A 9,217-nucleotide genomic window follows, 5' to 3' on the forward strand; every position below is an offset into this window, starting at 1 on the left:
CTCTCTCTGTCTCTTTCTCTCTCTCCAAGTTCCTAACTCAGGTCAACCAGCACACTATCCACGTCACGACAACGCCAGACCCCGCCCATCTAAACCAGATGGCCCCTTTATTATCGGGCTGTGGAAATCTGGGAATTGATATCTAGATCTATCTGTTTTTCTTTCAAGCTATTCATCTCCCGCCTCAAGAACCAGATTTGATTAATTCGTCTAAGAAGATTTTTCAAGATTTCTTCTACGAAACACGGACATGTGTATCTTGTTACAGAAGAAGGTCATGGAAGAACTAGAGAAAGGCCACAAAAACCAAAACAAAAACATAAATAAAGCAACAAGAATAGCAGCACTAAGCGCAGCCTCCGCTCTCTTACCCCCATGCTGTTCTGAAGTGAGTTGAGATTTTGTGTCCCCTTTCCTCACAGACCTGTTTATTTATCAGGCGAAGCCCCTCTTGAAACTTTACGCCTCGCCAAATAAACATGCGGAGATCGTGTGTTTTAATCAACCCTCTACTCTGTGCGATTTTGCGGAAAAGAAACTTCAACGACGCAAGAATGGTCAATTTGTATCTAAAAAAGACAAATAACTCAATTAATGAAATGTATTTTTTAAAATAGATGAATGAAGGAATGAATGAACATATGAAAGAATGAATGAATGAATGTTTAGAAATAACTATCATTAAAATGGGACGGTAAATATAACTTACGACCAGTGTTATAGTGAGTTGTTTTTTTAAAGCTCTCTTTCGAAATCAATTTCTTATGTATACAGATATGTGCTTTTGGGTGTTTGTGTTGTTCGTGAGTTTGTGTGTGTGGTTGAGACAGATAGATAGATAGATAGATAGATAGATAGATAGATAGATAGATAGATAGATAGATAGATAGATAGATAGATAGATAGATTCTTAAAGCTGTATAACCCCTTTTATCAAATAAAGCTATTTAAGAGACAAGAACTTCGATAAAAAAATATGATAAAAGAGTTGTGTGTATAAACCAAGAAAACTTTTTTGAAATGCCCAATCTTATCTTTTAATGACCATCAAGAGATTGGATCCCAACATCATATGTGCCACGACTTGGTGGAATCAGACGCTCGTCAGTTTTTTTGACATGTGGATTTATTGGTATCATTTTAAAGCTTTTTCATTTGTCTCACTTTCGGAGAAGAAACTACACATATATCATGAATAGAAGTAGAGATATTTGCGATTGAAGGAGGTGGGGGTCGTCTGTTTCAGAGGTAACGTTAGTGAGAAATTGGCCGCCAAAGTTTGGCGACTTGCAAAGCTTGAGAGTCTTTGGAAAATGCATATCTATATACAGTGTCTTAAATCAACATTTTTCAGTAATATCCACATAGGTGATTTTAGAAGGACCTAAAAGATGCTGCGTCAAAAAATAAAAATAAAATAAAAATTACAAAATGAACAGAAAAATGCCAGTTTCCTCAATTTCATTATTTTGACGAGCGCCTCATTTCACCACGCTGCCTCACATATGCTCCCACACTTAGTGTGATACCTCGAGGGCTAATTGCTCGCTATCACTAGTGCACAGACTGCACATTTTGTTGTAAGGTCCTTGGGCCGTAATCAATAAGAAAAAATACGTGAGTACCTCTTGAGATGCTATGCACATCTAATGGGTGAGCGCGCTTTTTGAGGGCAAGGGAGAGAAAAAAACAAAGTGTAAAAAATGTCTAAAGACGTGTGTTTAACACAATATCAGTGAATGTTGTGTGTGATCATTTGTAGTAGTAGTAGTAGTAGTAGTAGTAGTAGTAGTAGTAGTAGTAGCAGTAGCAGTAGCAGTAGCAGTAGCAGTAGCAGTAGCAGTAGCAGTAGCAGTAGTAGTAGTAGTAGTAGTAGCAGTAGCAGCAGCAGCAGCAGCAGCAGCAGCAGCAGCAGCAGCAGCAGCAGCAGCAGCAGGAGTAGTAGTAGTAGTAGTAGTAGTAGTAGTAGTAGTAGTAGTAGTAGTAGTAGTAGTAGTAGTAGTAGTAGTAGTAGTGGTAGTGGTAGTGGTAGTGGTAGTGGTAGTGGTAGTGGTAGTGGTAGTAGTAGTAGTAGTAGTAGTAGTAGTAGTAGTAGTAATAGTAGTAGTAGTAGTAGTAGTAGTAGTAGTAGTAGTAGTAGTAGTAGTAGTAGTAGTAGTAGTAGTAGTAGTAGTAGTAGTAGTAGTAGTAGTATCATTATTATTATTATTATTATTATTATTATTATTATTATTATTATTATTATTAATATTATTATTATTGTTATAATGCAGACAATTTCTATAGCGTCCTCTCCAGTACAATACAACTCTTATAGCGCTTTACAATACGTGCATCTCAACACAAACCGCACATTATGTCAATGAACATGCGTACATAAAATACTCTCTGTAGATTAACACTGACACAAACGCAGATATTCATAATATTATCACAGCACAGTCAATGGTATGAGCGTAACATATAGACCTACAAAAATAAATGTAGTACATAAGTAATAGGAATAAAAGAATATATTTTACTCACAAAGTGAACAATCCGGAGGTGTGTTTTTTAAAAGTAAAAATGTTCTAAGAACCACCGAATTTCTTATTTATGCAAAAAGCAATTAAGTGCTTTATTTTGGGCTGCGCATAATTTGGTAACTCTCTCTCTGTATTCCTGAATGAAAATCATCTGATGAACATTGTGAATAAGAAGCACTAACTATCGAGATGGCGTTTCATAAGTTCTGTTTCTTTTCAAAATTTTGCCTCCAACTTTGTATTCCTTAACTGTCGTGGGGGCGAGTTCCAGAATTTAGATGGAGCTAGATGAGATGTGTGCAAGTTGCGCATGTTAAAGGTTCCTTGGTGGTCCCAAATCGAAAAATAATAGTAGGCTTCGACGCCACCAATGCAAAATTCAAAATTAATTCCACTAAAGTGCTCATCTGACCTTATGCAGTTGCAAGCACCGTAAAACACTTCTCAAAACAAAAACAGATGAGAAAAGGGTATCGTCGAAAGTTGGCCTCCCTTCCTTGACGGTCTGATAAAAGACTTATCCCCTGATCTTAGAGGTCTTGGTGGAACATACTTTTCAGTAAGTCTGCTTAAACGAGGGGTTTTATTGTTAACACATTTATGTCAGAGGACAGCCATCTTGTAAGAAGTTCCAGATGTTGTTGGGGGCCGATGGCAGTTGTTGGTTGCTTTTTAATGTGGATGGTCGTTCTTTTTCCTCTGTGTTGATACGATTATCGCAGTTTGTGATTTAAAAGCGCTGTATCTTTAGAAAAAGTGATGTTCGAGAGGTTTGCAAAAATAGGGTTGCTGTAATCCACGCACACACACACACACACACACACACACATACATACACACACACACACACACAAACACACATACACACACACACACACACACACACATACACAGTCAGTATAAAAATGAAATGATTGTTTAATACGCATTTATTCAAGAATACAGAAGCAGTTACCAAATTCAGCGCAGCTCAAAATAAAGCAATTTGCTCTTTGCATAAATGAGAAATTCGGTAGTTCATAGAACATTAATTTTTAGTACCAAAAACACACTTCTAGATTTTCACTATGTGAGTAAAATAATAATATATCCTTTTATTCCTACTACTTATGTACTACAATTACTTATGTAGGCCTATATGTTACACTCATACCATTTGTAGTGCACACTGACTCTTGATCTTTATTAAGGAGGGACCCCCCAATTTGACACCAACAATAGTTTCAGAATAAAAGAAAGAGTTGACCTTGTTCTTACAATTACACGCTAAGCTTAACAACACCACTGTAAGTGCTTCATGTACCTTTGACAAAAGACACTAAGCAATTAGAGAAATAAATCGGAGGAGAGAGAAGAACGCGCACGCGATAACGGCTCTTTGGTGGTGGGAAGCAGCGAGATAAACGGACAAAAGGAAATAGAGGATAGAAAACAAGTACAAGTGGCCTCTCCCAACAACAGAGGAAGGCAAATGACGTAATGACTTTCGGGGAATTTTCAGAAAATTTGCTAAAGAGCTGATTAAAAGAATAAAAAGGAATAGAAGAATGTATTATGAATACATCAATATTATAATTCACAAGTCAATAGAAAAACAAAACAAAAACGTAACTACCAACAAACTAACTTAATGGACGTATACTAAAGAGAAAAAAGTATACAAATCAATTCTACAGATTGATAATTAATGATAAATAGGTAAATAAACTATTGAATAAATTAACACATATATATATATATATGAATAACAACCAGTGAAACTGATATACAATAATAAGGAACCAAAGTTAGTTACAGTTTAAAAAAATAAAACAAGCTACTTACACTCCCAGCCGTTTTTCTGATTAAACATTATCCACTGACCTCTCAAGGGACGAGAAAAGGAATAGGCAAACCTTTCGCCACGCTTTCATGTCCTCACATCAACAAACACCAAACGTTACTTTGTCAGTTTAAAAAACGGCTTGAGAAAGGAATTGCTGCATCGACAATTTCACGAATAATAATCTGTTCTCCTCGTGGCGTTTCATTTGTTTAAAGTACAGCGAGCAAGTTACCGGAACAAAAACCTCTACATAGATTCTGCGTATGAACAAAAATCCGTTTAGTGGACAGAATATCTGAAGTTTGATAAAGGTATCTGTAATAAAATCCCTGAGTTGACGGGCTGACTTTTTATGATGAAGGAACTGTTAATAGCAAAAGCTCGCTCGCTATAAACGCACTCAGAATTTACAAAAAGGCCTGTTAAACGACTCGTGTCTTTTGACAACAAACTGGAAGCAGTTAACCAAATGAGTTTCAAAGAAGATGATTCCTCACCTACAACAAATGTCGTTACATAGAAAGAACAAAGGAAGAATACACACACGCTTAGGCAATAAAGACGCCTCAATTAGGATCCTCAAAGCTTCATCTACGGTTTTATTCAGAGATACTCTACGAATGTAATCATGTGGCTCCGAAAGGGTGGACAGTTTTCACCGTACTGCACGCCTCTCAGTTCATATTCAGGTTACCCCCGACTAATTAAGTAAATGTCACTGTTTCCTATCAACATGCTGGTGACGGAGATGGACCTGCATAATAATGTTTTTATTTTGTTTTTATTGGTCTTTTTTCTGGAGTTGAATGGAGAACCATGATCGTTGATGTCTGTTTCAAATCTGGTACTTAATGATAATGATGATTAGCTTCAAGCATAGTAATTACCATGATTACAAAGACTTTTATAAATATTCATTTGTCGTTTTGATTAATAACCAGGCTTGTGGCAGTATAATAATTTTTGACGCTTATATGATAAGATATGTGTCGATAGCACCGTAAAACTTCTGCTCAATCAAATCAAATGAAATTGAGTCAAAGGATTTTGTGGGGGTTCTCGTGGCCTAGAGGGTAAGGTGTTGGCCTCTCATTCAAAGGTCCCGGGTTCGAATCCGGGTAGTAACCGAACAATTTTCCTCTCTAAAATTGTCTCCTTTCACCTCTTTTCCTGCTCTCTAGCAATGTTCTGTTGTCTGCTTTAGTTTCCACTTTCTGCCCCCACCCCCTCACCTCCTTTGCCCCCTCCTCTGGGCTCCTGACTCTTTCTGCAGCCTTTCTACTGCTACTCCTTGGCTCCTCCTAACTGCTGTCTTTCTGCCACACCCCTGATCTTCTGGTAGGAAAGATCTACACCTAGCCTTCTCGGACAAGGGCGAAAAATCTCGGAGGGCCCGTGTGCAAGTTGCGCACGTTAAAGATCCCTTGGCGGTCTAAAATCGATAAGAGTAGGCTTCGGCAGCCACCCGGGCAAAATTCAAAATTTCCTACCAACTGAAAATATTAGGTGTGTCCCGCGCGCTCATATGACCTTATGCAGTTACGAGCGCCGTAAAAACACTTATCAAAACAAAAACAAACAAACAAAAAGGATTTCGTAAACATTTTACTCTCCTCTCCACACGAGTCAGGAGCCAACTATAATTGTTGAGAAGCAGAAAAGACAGAGTAAAAGGAAAGAAGTAAAACCAGCCGGAGGCACCATCCAACCACCCGGTCTATCAGAGCCAATTGGGCTGAGTAAGGTACAGCATACCAGAAGAATTGTGGTGGTTGGCGGGTGCCCTGGTGTGGTCTGCTCATTCTTCCCTATCAAACAGCTATCGTCTTTATCTCTCCTCCTTCTTTTTTATGGTTGTTTCTCTCTTGTAACATCTCTGATCTTCGGCACTTATGTGATCTAATTGTGTGCTGTAAAACGTTTACTAAAACAAACCAGTGGAAAAGATGGAGATACTTGAACCAGCGTCTGTGGTATAGCGGTTAGGGGCTTTGCTGTCACACGCAGGAGACCCTCGGTACGATTTCCGCATGGGGAGAATTGTCAACGCGTACATCATGTCAGTCTTTCTCCTGGGGTGTAGAATCTCTCTCAGTCCGGGTTGGCCCTGACAGGCACAGACAAAATAGCCCCCCCCCCCCCCCTGTGTAAAATTTTGTCGAGATAGGTGTTAAATATCAGAATCCACAAATACAAACTAAACTCAGTGGAAGTATTTTCTACACAACTTGCTGGGTCCAATGTGTGAGCTTGAATTAACAAAATGAAGTGAAGTTGTCTCAAAATCTCAGCCTAACAGTGTGCAAAAAGCCAATCAAATTAAGACTAGCCAAACTGCTCAAGAGACAAACTTACTAGGCATAATATAATATGCCAACACTCTAAACACGATCTTCCATGTTTTTTCGTGAAAGAACAGATTTACAGGTTTTAGACGAAGACTTTTTAAAAAGTTGAGTTTGGAAGGGATGTTTCACCTGTCGTTGTTTCGTATTGTCTGCCGTCTTCTCACTCTCTCTGTCTCTCTCTGTCCGTATGTCTGTCTGTCTGTCTGTCTGACTGGCTGGCTTTCTCTATCTCTTTCCTCTCCCTCCTCCCCCTTCTCTCTCGTTCTCTCTCTCTCTCTCTCTCTCTCTCTCTCTCTCTCTCTCTGTCTCTCTCTCTCTCTCTCTCTCTCTCTCTCTCTCTCTCTCTGCCTATTACGTAAACACGCACACACGCATGCACATGAAGACACACACACACAAGCAAACATAAAAACACACACAAACACAACACACAAACACACACACATAATAAACATTAAAACAAATCATCACTATGACCAACAGAAACATGCATAATAATATTAATAATAATAATAATAATAATAATAATAATAATAATAATAATAATAATGATGATAATAATGATAATAATAATAATAATAATAATAATAATAATAATTATAATAATGATAATAATAATAATGATAATAATAATAATAATAATAATAATAATAATAATAATGATAATAATAATAATAATAATAATAATAATAATAATAATAATAATAATAATAATAATAATAATAATAATAATAATGATAATAATAGTAATAATAATAATAATAATAATAATAATAATAATAATATGTAAAATGTATACTATCAATTAGTTGCGTGATCCCCGCCCCTCAGTGGGACGTTCTCCTGTTGAAGTTCCGGCGACACCGACCGGTCCGACCACAACGGGAACAGGGAAACCAGAGCCAACAGACGCGATGACAAACGGCTGCAGCGACAGTGTCGTCAGCACCACAGAACCCGACCAAGTACAGGCAGCACAAATGGACGGACAGGCAGCGCACTGTCCAGCTTCATGGCTTTCATCGTCATCATCCAGTGGTGCCAGATCTGTGACAGACATCGGCGATCATGGTTTTCCATTCATTCCTTTGCTCGGATGCTCTAAAAAAAGCTACGTTTCCCTGATCTTTCCCTGCTACCCATTTGTTTAGATTCCTTAAGTATGTTGTTCTGGGCCTACCCCTGCCTCGCTTGCCCTCAATTTTGCCGATGAGAGCTAGATGTTCAAGACCCTTATGTCTATTCCGGTATCCCGATAACCGCATTTGTCGTTTCCTGATTGTTTTTAACATTGAGCGTCCCGCGTGGGCTTCATCAAGCACTACCTCATTTGATTTCTTTTCCTTCCACGATACTCTTAGCAGTCTCCTAAGAAACCACATTTCTGTTGCTTCTATTTTATTTTCACTGTCTTTAGTGATTGTCCAGCATTCACAGCCATATAAAAGGGTTGACCAGACATAGCATTTCAGGGCTTTCATTTTGGTGTTCATTGAGATGTTTCTATTTTTCAAGATTGGGCTCATTTTATTCAAAATAGCCTTAGCCAGTGCAGTTCTCCTTTTTATTTCTGTGGAACATTTGGCATCAGATGTTTTCATATATCCTAGATATTTAAACTGTTGGACTTGTTTGATCTTTTCACCTTTGCTACTGAGATTACAACTAGGATTTGATGCTTTTTTGGATAGTACCATGGCTTTAATTAAAGAAATTATGGTAAATTATGTTACACGTACTCATAGACTCAGTTTAGATAACTTAGGATGCTTCCTTTTCTTCGACTACTCTGTCCGTCAGGGTTAACCAAGGCTGAGCAAAGTCCTATCGGAGACGGACGTTAAACTAGGAGGTCCCGCCCCTTAAATAACCTAATAGAGTTTATAGGGGCGTTAAATCAATACCATACATTTCACCGAAGTACAGCATCTCAGCAGACGGAATGGGATACTCCATTAACCCTATCCGTACACCATGGGGTCATTTCGTACCCCCCGAGGTTGTATTCTTCACTTATTAGAATACTTCTAGTACGAAGATCTCTTTTAAACCCCTCGGTATTTCTCAAAAAATTATTTTGACAGACTGCTATGCAAAGCGTACGGATCGGATTAACGAGTAAATCCTCTTTGGAAAGTGGTGGCACAGAGTTCCCCAAGTCGTGTGGATACGACAGTAAAACACGATGTACGGATAGGGTTTTTAAAAAACCCAACAACCAATGACCAAAAAAATAATAATTGTAATTTCTTAAAACGTATTCAAAGTCATGTTCTCTGCGTGCATTAGCGTGCGACAGAGTGAGACCATTACAAATTACTGCTCTAGAACAGCAAAAGGTGATGGCTTGCTGCAGACGTTTAACTTAATAGACGGTATATCGGGTGTGTGTATGTGCGCGTGTGTGTATATGTGTGTGTATGTCTGTGTGTGTGTGTGTGTTTGTGCGTATATGTGAGCGTGTGTTTGTGTGTGTATGTATGTGTGTGTGTGAGTGTGTATGTGTCGTGCGTGTGTAT

General features: G+C 38.3%; 1 protein-coding gene across 2 annotated transcripts in view; it reads right to left on the reverse strand.

Moving 5' to 3' along the window:
- LOC101852129 (carbohydrate sulfotransferase 1) overlaps positions 1-9,217 on the reverse strand; it is an 86,740-nt gene that overhangs the window by 41,357 nt on the left and 36,166 nt on the right. Inside the window, exon 1 of one of the 2 annotated variants that reach the window (XM_005110929.3) lies at positions 4,350-5,005. The exons of the other annotated variant lie outside the window; for it this stretch is intronic. The gene's annotated coding sequence lies outside the window, so the exon portion shown is untranslated. Of the gene's footprint in view, positions 1-4,349; positions 5,006-9,217 lie in introns of those variants that run through there. 2 annotated transcript variants of the gene reach the window in all.

Source organism: Aplysia californica, unplaced genomic scaffold (genome assembly GCF_000002075.1).
Source record: "Aplysia californica isolate F4 #8 unplaced genomic scaffold, AplCal3.0 scaffold00968, whole genome shotgun sequence".
Classification (NCBI taxonomy): Eukaryota; Metazoa; Mollusca; class Gastropoda; order Aplysiida; family Aplysiidae; genus Aplysia; species Aplysia californica.